The sequence below is a fragment of the Danio rerio genome, chromosome 14 (genome assembly GCF_049306965.1).
Source record: "Danio rerio strain Tuebingen ecotype United States chromosome 14, GRCz12tu, whole genome shotgun sequence".
NCBI classification, from domain to species: Eukaryota; Metazoa; Chordata; class Actinopteri; order Cypriniformes; family Danionidae; genus Danio; species Danio rerio.
Window position 1 is genome coordinate 34,577,618 of NC_133189.1, and position 16,104 is coordinate 34,593,721.

The 16,104-nt window shown below is 39.7% G+C and overlaps 1 long non-coding RNA gene across 2 annotated transcripts in view; it reads left to right on the forward strand.

The window, feature by feature from the left end:
* LOC141377537 (uncharacterized) overlaps window positions 1-16,104 on the forward strand; it is a 188,243-nt gene that overhangs the window by 686 nt on the left and 171,453 nt on the right. The gene's annotated exons all lie outside the window — the stretch shown is intronic.

Consider the following 16,104-nt stretch of genomic DNA (forward strand, 5'->3'; position numbering starts at 1 on the left):
AGAAAAAAAAACCTGAAACTAATTAAAACTGAACTAAAACTAGGCAACTTTAAAATAGAGAAACTAATGAAAACTAGTAAATCTTCTTCTAAAAACTAATTAAAACGAACCGAAATTGAAAATAAAAAGTCAAAACGAAATAAAAACTAAAACTAATGAAAAATCCAAAACTATTAACCTTGTATGGGTTCAACGCTAAAGATTTTTTTTTACTGGTCCGATCAGGCCAGTGGTTTAGATTTTCACTTGCCCTGTCAAAATTTTCACTGGCCCTACCTAAAAAAAAAGAAAAAGAAAAAAAAAGAGAAGTTAATTGCTAATTTTTGCCACATATTTTAAATAATTTGTCAAAAATAATGTCTATGAATCTAGAATTTAATTTTTAAAAAAATGTTAATAAATGTATAATGAGCAAAATTCAAAGTGTTATGCAAACATAAAAAGCAGTATGGAAAATGTAGTGGTTGACTTGTAGTCAAACTGTCGGCAAATTGTGCAAAACATCACTTAATTTTTTTTGTCGTTCCCACATAAATGTCTGCTTCCAAGACAGAAACAGACATTTTCTTTAAGTCTTTTAATTTGATGTTGCCGCCCTGTTGCCATTTCTTCGTTGTACTGGTTGTTACCAGGTTACGGAAAAAATAGCATGCTCAAAACATCAAATCAAATAAGAGGAAACGAAAAGCACTATGGTATTCACGACATTACAGAGAAGACAGGGTGTAAAGACTCAAAAGCACAAAATTAAGTGAAGTTTATTCATAAACTAATTTCGAGAGGATCACGTGCTTATGATTGACACGGCTGGCCCCGAGTCAAGCTAATGTACGAATCACCAATCAGACTACTCCTAACCAAGTATAAATAACCAAACACCTTACCTTTAGTCATCTTCGTCTTGAAGAATAGCCAATCGCTGTAACCTTCAAGCAGAAATCTCCGAGGAGAACATCCTTAAACTGCACAGCTCCTATCGCTTCTTCTACCCGACATCCAGCGCACTACCACTCAGCAGAACAGACCAACAAGTCCGCGGCTTCAAACACAGGGCCGCTGGCCTCCACGCAATGCCGCCGCTCTCCCAAAGCCTGGGACTAGCCCCCATCGGAGCGTGCAAGCCTCCAGCGCCCAGTATTGGCTGTATTCCACCGTGCATCCTGTTACAGCGGTCGATAATGCTCCGCTTGCGGCACGTAAAACTTCGGGCTATTCAGCCTGTTTTGTCGCACTACCGGCCTTGCCAGGTAAAGATCCCGCACATTAATACCAAGCACACGCGCACTGCTTTCGCTTTATTTAGTCATGTTCAACCGTGGCGTTACAAGCAGACCAAACATTCAAACGACGATCAATACGCTGCACGTAGACCATTCCCATAGCTGACAGCACTTGCTATAGTGCCAAGCAGTCATATACGGACAAACGTAAGCCGTTATTATGATTAGGCAGACTTAAAACATTTACTCCATGTACTTCATGCCAAAGCCTCGTTCCACGCACTCCGATTTTAATCTAGACATCCACAGTACTTCCGGCGAACTCCTTCCATTAGAAACCATCATATTAGATCTGAATTCTTTACAAACCAGCTTACTGACTGATGTTTTAAGTAAACACTATGCATCAGTCTAATTAAACTAAACAATAACCATATGGCAAGCCAAGTTTACATTAATCCAAATCCATTCCGTATGGCAAGCCCCATTTGCACGTATACTCTTAACTAATGCAAATTAGCATTAGATATTATATGCTGTCATATATTTTACAGCATTTAAATATCCCGATAGCTACTTGCTATTCGATTAGTCATAATTTTGCCCACACAGAATCTGCACGCACGAAATTCTTAGCCCATCACTGTTTCTGTTTATTTACTTTTGAATGTGTGTAATGTACATATTCATCTAGTTGGTAAATTAACTTCAGTAATATTATTGAATAATTTAAAATGTTTACATAATCTATAGTTCGTAAGTTTTATTTTCTGCCTTTCTAGTAGATATATTATATGAGCTTGCTTGTTTACCAAATAAGTGGATATAACTGGATTTCCATCGTAAGACTAAAAAGTAAAGATATCACTGTTATTTAATTTATCAAAGTTTAGTTCCGATACTCATAAAATCATTCCACATAAATCCGCAGTTTTTCCAAAAAGTCAGGAGATTCTGTCTAGCCCTAGTCATTAGCACTACTTTCATCACTGATACTTAATCATTATGATGGCACGAGAAACCTACATTCTGTCATGCTGTTAGCTAATTGACAGAAAGTCGTCTTTGTTGTATATAACACTGGCCACCTTCGGTCATCAAATAAATAATCTAAGCATTACATTTTCTATGACATGGCAAGCTATTTTTCACTAGTCCAAGTCCAGTTTTTACTGTCTTAGAGACATCCAGAGATGTATAAAGTACTAGAGACCCATACTTAAGTAAAAGTACAAGTGCTCTATCAAAAATTGACTTGAGTAGAAGTAGAAGTGCTCTTTAATCACCATACTTAAGTGGAAGTACAAAAGTATTCAACATTTTTAGTACTTAAGTATTGCAAGTAGTTTATTTCAAAATTTACTACTCAAGTACTGAAAGTAAAAGTACAAGTATTGTGTAATGTAGTTATTAAAGAAGGCAGTCAAAAGACATCATATTGTTTTGTTTATTTTAAATATCTTTGGGGCACTTGATTAAGCAGAATGAAAAGAAACATGGCTTATGATACTGTTTTTCTCTGTAAATAATTTCTATGGTACAAGAACTCACATCGTCAGGCTCTTTTACCAGAAAATCACTTCACTGATGAGATAATTCAGCATGTTCATTCATACTCTCTCTCTCTCTCTCTCTTTTACACACACACACACACCTAAATGTACACTCTCACACATTCATACACTCTCACACAGTTCTCTCTCTATCTCTCTCTCTCTCTCACACACACACACACACACACACACACACACACACACACACACACACACACATTTTTGTGAATTGTGGGGACATTACATAGGTTACAATTGTTTTTATACTCTACAAACTATACTTTTGTATTGAATTTTATACATAATATCCACATAATTCACCATCTCCTCCTAACATCTGTGTAATACCGATGTTGTTATACATATACATGGGCACACACACACACAAACACGAAAATACACTCTTTTACACTCTCATATACACTCTCTCTCTCTCTCTCTCTCTTACACACACACATACAGACGCACACACAGGTACAATCACACTGTTTCTCTCGTACATGCATTATTCACTCACACACACTTTGGTAGTTTTGAAGTTTGATTGGTTAATACCACAATAAACAGGAGTTCTGTCTTCTGGAAGCACTCGTGAAACTAAACTAAACAAGCAAACTAAATCCTGTTGCACTAATTTACTTGATTTTGATTTTATTGTAAAAAAAAAGAAAAACAGGAAAGCGTGTATAGTACTGTGCTAAAAGAAAATCTAAAATACTTTATGACTTATGGCTATGGTTTAGTATTAATTTTTTAAATTTTGATTATGTTTTTAATTAAATTGGTCTGGCACTTCATATGTTCTGTAGTATATTTATTAATTCTGGTACTTTTACCATAAACCAACTTCTTAACCAGTTGGTAGAGGCTGATATTTTATAAATTATGGGATGTGTTGAGAAAAAAATGCATTGACTGTGTTAAATAGCGACATTATGAGTTAAGAAACGCAATAAAAAATATATTGCTTTTGTCTTGGTGTGACAGTTATAGGGTTATTTTTAATACAATTTTGTTCTTTAATACAGCAGTCACATATATGAACTGTACTCTTAATTTGACCTGCTTAAAGAAAGCACTCTTTCTGAATGTATCAAACAAAACTCATGCACAGAAGACAGCACGAGCATTTACAGCTAATAAACTCATGTCAATATTATCCCGCCTGCTTTTTGAGCGCTGACAGGCGAGGTCTTATGATGATTGGTTATTATCTTCATCTGCTCAACAGAAAGGGCTTTAGAAATGAAGCGCTGTTCACCCATGGCGGGAAGAATACGCGGTTATTACAGGTAATAGACAAAGTGGAGAAAACTTGAACATCAGGCACGCTCGTGTCTGGATGGATCGACAGCTTTAACAGCAAAGAAAAGAGGGAAAGTTACCTTACAAACAGGCCAGCGGGTCAAATGTCCAAAGTGAGAAAGAGAGAGGCAGAGGTGAAGTTTTACAACATTTCTCCCTAATAGTAAATTAGCGGCTCGTGTGCCGCCTTCACTCGCGCCTCCGTCCTCCGCCATAGTATTGCGACATCGCGCATAGGAGATAAATGACGTCATCACGTAATCACCGGTTATGACCTATTACTGAACTGATATCGATCATTTTGACACCCCTAGTAACGAGTAACGATGCAGCACACAAAAAATCTATCGGAGTAAAAGTATTAAACTCATGGAAAATATGTACTTAAGTAAAAGTGGAAGTAGGAGAAAAAAATAATACTCCAGTAAAGTACAGATACTGCCTTTTAGTACTTAAGTACAGTAGTGAAGTAGTTCTACTTCGTTACTATACATCTCTGGAGACATCCGACTTGATTTCAGCATTCACACAAGAAGCTGCGGCGTATCACCACGCTAAGCTGTCAATTAGATCCATAGCAACAACAAACTAACCTAGTAATAACTTATGAACTGTTCTACTTCAGCATCAGAACAGCATTGTCTCGTCTGACATATGCTAGTAACGTGATTCCTTGTATGCTACAGTTGGCAACAGCGACTTGCCACGCGATGATCTGCTTAACGCTATCACATGCTAGAAACACTTGCTAAGCATAGGGTTTGACCAACATGTAAACAAGGCTCGCCAGTTAACTATCCAGGGAACCCCAGGAACCGCCCAGGAATCACTCAGAACACCCTAGCGAGCACCTAGCAACGCTTAGCAACACCTTAGCATCAATGCTATTCATGCCAACTGCCTCAGAGCCCCAGTGCAGTCACGCTGGCTCTCTCAAGCCAATATCAAGTCTGTCAAAAACTTGGGTTCCAGCTATTTTCATCACACATATTATTTAATCTATGTCATAATAGGGACTTCATGAAATCTATAAGTCACATTTACCTCCACTGGAATATTACTGTTGGCTGAAACCACTAACTGAACATACAGCCATCGTTACAGCGATTGGTTGCTGCTCGATTTTCTTAAAGAAGCCATGCCCCCAGCCGCACTGCCCGCAGACTCTGCCTCCAATAACCCTGGACCACCCTCTCCCCCTTCAACAATCAATCTTCAGGACCTTATTAAGTTATTCTCAGCATCCATGGCTGATCTATGCATCTTAGGAGCTTGCATGCGAGGCAATACAGAGGGAGAGCGACTTAAAGACGGAAATCAAACACCTTGCCAACTCTTCATGTATATACAGAAACTCTGGCAGCTGGCCCCGAAGCGGAGTCCAACCCTACTCCTGCCCCTCCCTATTCAGGACTGACATGGTCGCAAACCACCCAACTACTACCTCTGGGAAACCTCCATCACCCCCAAATACCCTCTGACCATATTCCACAGCATGGAACGCTTCCAAAGTCCATCACACATTTTTAAAGTTTACCCTATTCATTTCTAATCTCCACACTGCAAATATCCAAGTCAGTTCTACTAATACCTACTCTCTGGTGCCCTGGGATGACTAAACTTCCAACCCCCACAAGCCTTTACGCAGACGACGCTAATCATCTCATAACATGAGGTAAAAGATAAGGTCCTTAAAGATAAAGGTCGTCCTCCGCCTTCAGGTTTTCCACAAACCCCCTTTCCAGCCATTCATCTAGAATCTGAGCATTGTCCCTGCAGCCCACTGGGCTTTCCCAGCAGTCCAGACTCATGGCATCAGCCCCAGCCATTACTACATCCACACTGTCCAAAGACCCTCACCAGCCACTACTCTACCATTGGTAGCCAAATGAATCAGCATGCCTAATGCAGAGCAATACCCACGCTCCTCCCTCCCTGTACCCCTAGCATGGACTCGACTCCCCTTAGCAAAGCACCACTATGACCTGCTCCTCGCTCCAAGCGAACAAACTCTGCTTACTCTCCCCTTTTCTTTTAGCTTTCATCCCTGCTAGCACTACCCTGTGTCGCTAACTCCTGCAGGAGTGACACCCCAAGTGCTGACTCCGGCAGGAGCCATGCCCACTCCAGCCACCCCTTCACCTTTTACTCCCACTGCAAAGTCACCACCACTCTCTCTTTCCCCCCTCTCACAGGATCCCGGCTCCCGCAGCTCTGACTCCAGCAGGAGCTACCTTAAGCTTCGACTCCCACAGCAGTCAACCACTGCCCAATAGCTTAACCTTTCTTTCTTCCAGCGTCGAGTGCTCCGCTCTCTTCCAGCGTTGAGTCTCTCCGCCCCTACCCTTCCTTCCAGTGTCGAGTGCTCTGCTCCCTCTGAGCGTCAGAGTCTCTTCACCCCCCCTTTTCTGTCCCAGCGTCGAGTGCTCCGCTGCTTCTTAAGCGGCGAGTCTCTCCGCCCCACTTTTATGTCTCCTGGTGGCGGAGGTTCCACGCCTGCCAAGCACCGAGTTCCTCCGCCGCCCCCCTCTTTTCCCTTTCAGCGTTTAACTCTTTGCTACCCTCGTCTTCTTTCTAGCGCAAATCTTGCTTCTCTATATTCCTTCCGCATAGGCCCTACCCACCTGCTCGGACCCCCGCAGGGGTAATCCCCCCGAGCAGGAGCCCCAAAACCTCCCTGCAGGAGTCTCCACCGCCCATCCCCTTTCCCGACTCCTGCAGGAACTTGGCCCAGCAGCTCTGATCCCGAGCTTCGACTCCCGCGGAGTCTGTCACCGCCCCCCCCCTACCCACTAGATAATTTTCTGTCTTCCTTCTAGCACCGAGCGCTCTGCTGTCTCCCAGCATCGAGTCTCTCTGCCCATACCCTTCTTTCTGATGTCGAGCGCTCCCTGCTCTCCGAGCATCGGAGTCTCTCCACCCCCCCCTTCTCTGTCCCAGCGTCGAGTGCCCCGCTTACTCTTAGCGGGAGTCTCTCCGCCCCACTTTATGCCTGTCTCTCAGTGTTGAGTGCTCCGCTCTCTCCAGCGCCGAGCCTCTCCACCTCCCTTCGATTTTCTTTTCCTTTTCAGCACCAAGTCTCTCCGCTACCTCCGCTTCCTTCTAGCACACCTGGCTCCTCTATGTTCCTTCCGCATAGGCCCTCACTCACCAGCTCTGACTCCCGCTGGAGTTACCCCGGAGCACGATTCTGGCCACGGCCCCTCCCTGCAGGAGTCACTATTGCCCCCTCCCGCTCCCGACTCCAGTGGGGACAAAAAACTGGCCCAGCAGCTCTGACCCCGAGCTTCGACTCCCACGGAGTCTGTCACCACCCACCCCCGCCCCTTAGAATTTTTTATTTTTCCTTCCAGCATCGAGTGCTCCGCTACCTTCTAGCGCCGAGTCTCTCAACCTTTTCCCTTCCTTCCGGTGTTGAGTGCTCCGCTCCCCCAGAGCGCTCGAGTCTCTCCGCCTCCTTTCTGTCCCAGCATCGAGTTTCTCCGCCCCACTTTTTCTCTACCCTGCGGCGTTGAGGGCTCCGCTTCCTCCAAGCACTGAAGTCTCTCCGCCCCCTCTCCTTTTCTTATTCTTTTCAGTGACGAATACCGCCACTACTCCCCCTAGCTCTACTCCTCTATCTTCCTTCTGCTTAGGCCATCACTCCCAGCTATGACTCCGCAGAGTCTCCCAAGCTTCCCTGCCCAGACTCCCACGGAGTCTATGCTTACCCACGCTCCCGCAGGAGCCCCTCTCTTTCTCCTACTCTTCCCTAACTGTATATCCAGCAGCCGGATATGGCATTGGTATCAGCGGCTCTGGGGGGGTTCTTCAATACGCGGCTGCTGTCCCGAGCATAAAGCACTTTGGGGGGTTCTCGAGATCTACCCGAGCTCAAACTCCCCTCTCGCCCTGCAACGGGAGGGAGCCCCGGGCTCGAGGCTCTCATGAGCTCGGGGCTCTCTCCCGGGACAGCATGCCAAACTAGCTTATTACCAATCATCAGCTAAGTGTGAACTCTTGAAGTGAAGTTTATTCATAAACTAATTTCGAGAGGATCACGTGCTTATGATTGACACGGCTGGCTCCGAGTCAAGCTAATGTACGAATCACCAATCAGACTACTCCTAACCAAGTATAAATAACCAAACACCTTACCTTTAGTCATCTTCGTCTTGAAGAATCCCCCCTTCCACCCCTTCACCTCCTCTTTTGTCTAAAGGGCAGCACGGCGGCCCAGTGGCTAGCACTGCAGCCTCACAGCAAAATGCCTCCGGTTCGGGCATCTACCCAAACGGTCAGCATTTTCGTGTGGAGTTCATGTTCTCCCCGTGCTTGCGTGGGTTTTCCCCGGGTCCTCCGGTTTCCTCCCACACTCCCAAAAACATGACTCTTAAGTAAATTGACTAATCCAAATTAGCACCAAATTTGATTCAATTCTGTCAGCAACGCATCACCTTAGCAACCCTCACGCAGCAGGAGGGAGGGGGGTTCTCGAGATCTACCCGAGCTCAAACTCCCCTCTCGCCCTGCAACGGGAGGGAGCCCCGGGCTCGAGGCTCTCATGAGCTCGGGGCTCTCTCCCGGGACAGCATGCCAAACTAGCTTATTACCAATCATCAGCTAAGTGTGAACTCTTGAAAATGTATGCAATTGACAAAATAGTCGCAGACAAATTAAACTTTAGTGACAAGGCAGCACTGTCCTAATCGGGACAGTAATGATCCTGTCTACTGTCCCAAGCGTCTCTCATGCTGGCCTTGGGCCATCGTGCAGTCCTTATTGTTGAGCCCTGCTTGTGATACACTCTATGCATATACACATGATAGACTCTATACATATACACACATGATACAGTTCATACATATACACACTTGATGCACTCTATACACACACACACACACACACACGCACGCATGCGCGCGATAGACTCTATACGTATAGACACGATACACTCTACATATGCACATATGATAATCTCTATACTCTATACATATACACACATTATACATATGCACACACGATACACTCTATACATATACACATGATACACTCTATACATATACACACATGATACTTTGTACATATGCACTCATGATATACTTTATACATATACACACAATACACTCTATACACATACTAGACTTTTAGTAGCTAATTCGTATGAATCCCTATGGTCTCATCTGCTAATTTTTTTGAAAGAGGACCTGCTGCTAAAAAAATTAACAGCCATCATTGGGGCTTAAGCAAATTCAATTAAAAAAGGAAAAGCAAAATGTACAAATGTAACCATGAAAAGTAGTAGCTTTGAATTGCTGTGAGATTGATAAATTTGGCCCTTAGACATATTATCTCAGTGCTTAATCTCAGAGGCAGTAGATTCATTAAATTAAAAAGGTAAAGGAAATCCAAATCAGCACTGTTGAGAGGGCTTTTGATGGGAATTGTTTCAGCTCAGCCCGTTAATTAAAAACTGAAGCAGATGGATGATTAAAAATAAAAAGCTCATTACTTTAGCACTGGAGAATATCATTTAGTTTCAATTAATGCTTATTTGTTGCGCCAGTATACGATATTTAATGTGCGATCTCGTTTGACTGGGAGCGAAGGCCTAGAGTCTGTCCTTGTGAATATGAATCGCAGCCAAAACTCTGCTGGCTGCGCATCAGATTCCAGTCCGACTGAAACTTCACACCCGTGTCCCTGGGATGTTGAGGTTAACACATGTGTTAACACTCCCAAAAGGTTGTTCAACTATTCATAGTGAACGTGTGTTGCTGGTAGAAGTGCTCACTGGGGAAAGGGATATGAACACGCACTGTCGGCATTTTGTCATTTTGACATATTGTCATTGATAAATATGCCCTATAAGGAAGAATATTAATAATTTCCTTTCTTTATCACCCCATGTGTTCAAAAAAGATTTTCTGAATGGCACTAAATGGTGCATATTTAAAGTCCCTATTAATTCAAGAAGCAGTTTGTCACTCCTGACACCTCATTCTCTCCAGCTGATTATCAGACTCGCTTTATTTGGAAATATGTAAGCCCTCATGTGTCACGTGGAGGTATTCTCTGGAACATCCCTATAAATAACACTTGCGTCTGTGCGTGATGTTATTTGGAAAGAGAAACTATCTGTCAATATGCTTAGTTTGAATATTAATTAACCTCTGCTGTTTGTGCTCCTCTGGGTTTCTCTGTAAAAAGCATACTGTATGACTTAATTATTGACTGGCCTTGCAAAAGCCTAAAGCAATAACTGTTTTAGTCATACATTGAAATGAAACAAGCCTTCTTTTATTGATGGTTTAGCAAAAACTCTGAAATAAAACAAAAAATTAAACTACATAAAGATGAGTTTTATCTTTAGTGCATTTTGTGTCCTTTTAAACTGTTAATGGCTGTAAATTAGAGATAGGACATAAGCAATTAAGGAACTTAATCGGTTTGTGTTGGGACAACATGAAGGAATTGTGTGTAACCAGTTATTTTTAAAATTAAGGCCCAGTTTGTGAGATTACAAGCAGTGTTGGGTTCAGTTATTTTAAGCAGTACTATTACAATCATAAGTCACTTAAAGATAAAAAGTAACATTTAAAATAAGGGTAACTGTTCAGTTTTTCCTCTAGGTTTTTTTTTCCAGCTGTGGCGGCAGGCCTTTTTTACACAGATCTACCTGTGGCGTTATTTCTTTGACAAATGTCGTGAGTGCAGTATTATAAGTCGAGATTGCATTTATGTAATAGCCTACAGCATGCGGATCTCTTTGCTTGCGCGCCGATTTCCTCTGCTCTTGCACGCCCCTTAAATATAAGCCACTTCAAAAGCGCGTAGATCTTGTGCACTCTCAAATAAACGCTGCTGAAGTGCGATTTAGTGTATTTATGTATGAGTATGTCTCCAGCATTTATTAGATTTGCTATGAATATTGATAAATGTCTTGTAATAGACCTAAAGAGCGATATTAATGCATCCTGAAGTAAAGTGAAATGGCTATACTGTATGTCGTGTTTGCTGGCCTCACTCATCAAGCACCTGTCAGTCAGTCAGCATGTCACCTTAAAGGATTGTTATAATTCACTTACCTTTTAAAACGTTTCGATGCGATTATTACCAGCTATTAAAAAAATAAAATGTTTTGATTGAGAAGCTGTAATGTAGCCGTGGCAGGATAAATTTTGGCGTGGCGCCCCGCCATGGAGGAAGGAATGTAACGGAAACCATGCTGTTATTAGTTACTTTTTAAGTAAATTATTGTTACATAATGGACCCTCACAACCAGTGCAATATGGTACAAGACGTGTTTTGCTCAATGTGTTGCCATTTTCAGACAAGCACAACCCTTATTTTCATGTTTTGCGCCATGTTCTTTAAATAGCAAATCAATTTGTGCCACGTTGTTGACCCATGGGTATGCTGGTCTATAAAGAAGGTGTGTTAAAGCTCATTGTGGTTGCGTTGCTATTTTAAGAAACTGAAATAGACCACACCATTGACCAAGTAAAAGCTGGTCAAAAGTCCAGTGCAGAGTGGGTTACTTATGTGCCTATGCAGGTTCAAGCCCTTCACACAGGATGTCAATACACAAATGTCTTTATATGAAAAAAATAAAGGATTAAAATGTAACAAAATTATGATTTACTACATAGATATAAAAACAAATTTATTCAGTTTATTCATGACAATTTGCATTTGTTTGATGTAATTATCATTAGCAGTTTTATTTGCTGTATGCATATTTATATTTGTTTTAATTAAAGCAGGTTTAGATTTGTCCACCTGTCGGGTTTTGGAGACGTTTGAATCACCCACCATACGGGGCATAAGAATAGGAAGTGCGTTTGGATATAGCTCAGTTTTTGACCACACTTTGTTATTATTGTTCATTTATTCCTTTGCTAGAAAATTAGAACTGAATTAAAAAAATTTTTTGAAACAAATCTTTGTGCGGTTCATATGCTATTTTTTTCTCTTGGATAAAAAGCGCCCTACAAAAATGAACTAACATACCCCCTGGTCTTCAGTTTGCAACCGTCAACCAGTCCACCCCTTATCCCCCTGCTCTTCAGTTCTTCAGTTTGCGATCGTCCCTTCCCCCATCTCCCGGTCTTCAGTTTGCGATCGCTTCCCTATTCAAAAAGTAACTTTTTGGTTAATTTCAGCACATGGCCCTCGGAAAGTCTCTGTATGGTATTGGAGTAAAATAAAAAGTAAAGAAAAAGTAAAGTGGCCGAATGGAAGAGACTGGTTCCTTATGCTGCAGATGATCTGTTTGAGTGTTTTCTCGCTAATGAAGTTTTCATTTTTTCCACTTCCAAAGTCCGCCATGTAAACAGCAAATGCTCCATGGCATGATGCATCTGACTCTTTAAGGGAATGGGAGATGATACTCTGATTGATTTAATGCATGTTATATTCAAAACAGACCCATAACATATTGAGAAAATAAGCACAACCTTGTTACTTGTTACCATGCACTGTGGAGCAGATCTAATTTATTGGTCTTTAAAATAGCAAATGTGGATTCAGACACACCCTTAACACTTTTGCTCCATGCGCTTTAGACTTTGCACCTAGACTGTTAAAATAGAGCCCAATGTGTTCAATCATTTTTGCAGGATTTTTTCTTTCTTTTTAAAGATTAAGATAAGGCTAAAGTAATATTGTACTCCTAAAAGTAACTTTACCCAATGCTGGTCACAAGGGACATAAAAATTTATTCCAGCAAAACAAAAGAATCACATGCTTTGGAGTTAATTCAAGGAAAGTAATTATTACACAGTGTATTTGCATGTCTAAATTTGTTTTATAGGAGTGTAAAAATGATAGTCTGTACGGATGATACCTCATGTCTGGGATGTGTTTGATTTGCTGCTTAATTAAAACTATCATCTGAAATGTCATGAAAGGTGTAGCCATTTTAAACAAAGGGCTTCAGGTTTATGTTGACTGAGCAGGATAATCCAACAAACAAAAAGTGCAGAATCACTTACTGCTAGTGACACTACTAAGCTTATTTTTTAAATTCATCTGAACTAGATGTATTTATTTCTTCTATTCTGTACAAGTGTTTTGTTTTATGAATGAATGCAAAATAAAACACACCTTTTTTCATGTATCAAGATTTAAATCTGGACCTTAATCTGTTGCACCTCTTCATTTACAAAAGCTACCATCCAACTTGAAGAACTAAGGAAGTCTGTTTCCAGTGTAGGAGTAAAGAGATAGTTCACTCAAAAATGAAAATAACCTCACCATTTGATCTCTAAAACATAGGTCTCAAACATAATTCCTGGAGGGCCGCAGCTCTGCACAGTTTTGCTCCAACCCTAATAAAACACAACTGATCCAACTAATCAAAGTGTTCAAGACTATAGACTATTAAGCAGGTGTGAGTTGTGGGTGGTTTTAGCTAAACTATGCAAAGCTGTGGCCCTCCAGGAAGTTGAGACCATTCCTCTAAAATGTAATTTTTGACATTTAAACAATTTGTTGAACACAAAAGAAATAGTTTGATTTGTTTTGAATTCCATAGTAGGAAAAATTACATTGGAAGTCAAGTCTTATCAAGAAGCATTCTGCAAAATAACTTATTTAATGTTCAAAAGAAGAATAAAAAAATACTCAATTAGGTTTTGAACAAGTGCAAGTGAGTAAATGATGACAGATAACATTTTGGACTGAACTATCCCTTTAGAAAATTTAAGTGAATTTTTATCTCACTCTTTTCTTACAATTCAGAGTTTATTACAATTCAGAGCAATTCTGAAACTATTGATAGAGAATTGAAGATATGAAAAATACATTTGCAATATTTGACAAAAATTTCACATTTTAAGAACAAGGTATTGTCTATTTCTTTACAAATATATATAAAACATACTAACGTACTGTTCAATATATATGCATTATATATATATATATATATATATATATATATATATATATATATATATGTGTGTGTGTGTGTGTATGTATATATATATGTGTGTGTATATGTATATATATATATATATATATATATATATATATATATATATATGTATGTACATTGCATATATATTGAACAGTACGTTAGTATGTTTTATATATACATATGTATATACATGCACACACACACATACTTATACACTGACCACTTTATTAGGTACACCTTACTAGTACCGAGTTTTTCCTTCTTATTCTTTGTGGCATAGATTCAACAAGGTACTGGAAATATTCTTCAGAGATTTTAGTCCATATTGGCATAATAACATCCCACAGTTGCTGCAGATTTTGTCAGCTGCACATCCATGATGCGAATCTCCCGTTTCAACACATCCCAACGATGCTTGGATTGAGGTCTGACTGTGTAGGCCATTTGTGTACAGTGAACTCATTTTCATGTTCAAGAAACCAGAGTGAGATGATGAAAAGGCGTGTTGTCCTGCTGGAAGTGAGTGTATGTGTGTGCGTGCATGCATGCATGCGTGTGTGTGTGTGTGTGTGTGTGTGTGTGTATGTATATATATATATATATATATATATATATATATATATAGTCACAGTTATAAGGCATTTTTTCATGGTGGTAACTTAGATGACAGCGCAAATGCAACCATGAATCCATTTTCCCATCTGCCATAAAAAGATTCAAAGATGAATTAATTATTGAATCTTTTGGAAAATTATTTGTTTGCATATCCAATCTGCCTGATGCCTCATGTCAGTCTTACTATATAGTATATGACATATAGTGATCACATGTGGTTGAACACAGCAGGATCAACCCAGATTGGACAGTTAAAAAAAAAATTAAAAGACTAATTAGAGAGCGAGCATAAATGTCATCTGCAGTAAACCACACTGAGAGATAGACCTTGGGTATTCTATGATGTGTGCGACACAAGTTAAAGTCAAGGCCAAAAGTGAGATATCTTTGCTCTTTATCTGCTTTGGTTTCTGTTACAGCAAACTGATATGAAAGGTTTAGCAGAAAAGATGATACGCTTATAGTGGGACCAACAATGCATAATACGATACTCCATCATACAATATAACAGAAATGGAGAATGTTTTGTTAAACACCATGATCCAAGACCAAAGAGTAGTGTTGGGTAAAGCCATAGCCTTGATGTTGATATTAAATTTGAATGCTCATTGGCATAGAACTTCTGACGTTTAGTGAGGTTAATGCATGCTGACTTCACATAAATGTCTCCTCTTCCAGCTGGGAATATGCCAGCCGACCGCCAGGCATCACGTTTTATTCTTAGCTGCTGCCTCTAGTGTTTTTTTTTTCCTTTATTTTTTTCACCCACCTTTACTTAAACAACCCCCTCTGTTGCAGTGTGTCCAGCTTGTTTTTCTTTATTTCTGAACGATTTAGATGATGATCAGGACAGAATAAATTTCTTGTAGAGTTTTTTTGTATAGTCACACTGTATATTATTGAATGTTTGAATAATACAAAACATGCTAGATGGTTCTATATACACAGTATTAATACTTTAACCCTAAACCAGAATCACTATGCATTATATATTATGATAGAATAGCATTTTATACCATGCTGTCATGTATTTCGTCCTTAAATGTAATTGGGTAATTCTTCAACTACGGGCACTGTTATTTCCTTTGATCATATATCCAAATATATATATATCCAAATATATATATATATATATATATATATATATATATATATATATATATATATATATATATATATATATATATATATATATATATAAAAAATTGTTCAAATTCCTCTTTCTTTGTCAAACTAACTATACAACCTACTTTAAAAGAAATTACTAGCTTTTATTATATATTTTTTCATATTATTCAACCTCATTTTAGGTGTCAAAATCACTGTTTTTACCTTGTCGCAGACACAGAGTTTTAAACTTCAACAATGAAAATAACATTTAAAATATTATTTATCTGGTATTTGTCCATGTATCTTAATTAGGCACTAGTGAAACAATTTAAATACTTTGTAGTTATTAATACGAGACAAGTATCAATATTATTTTTATACAAAATATAGCTGTCGGAATCAG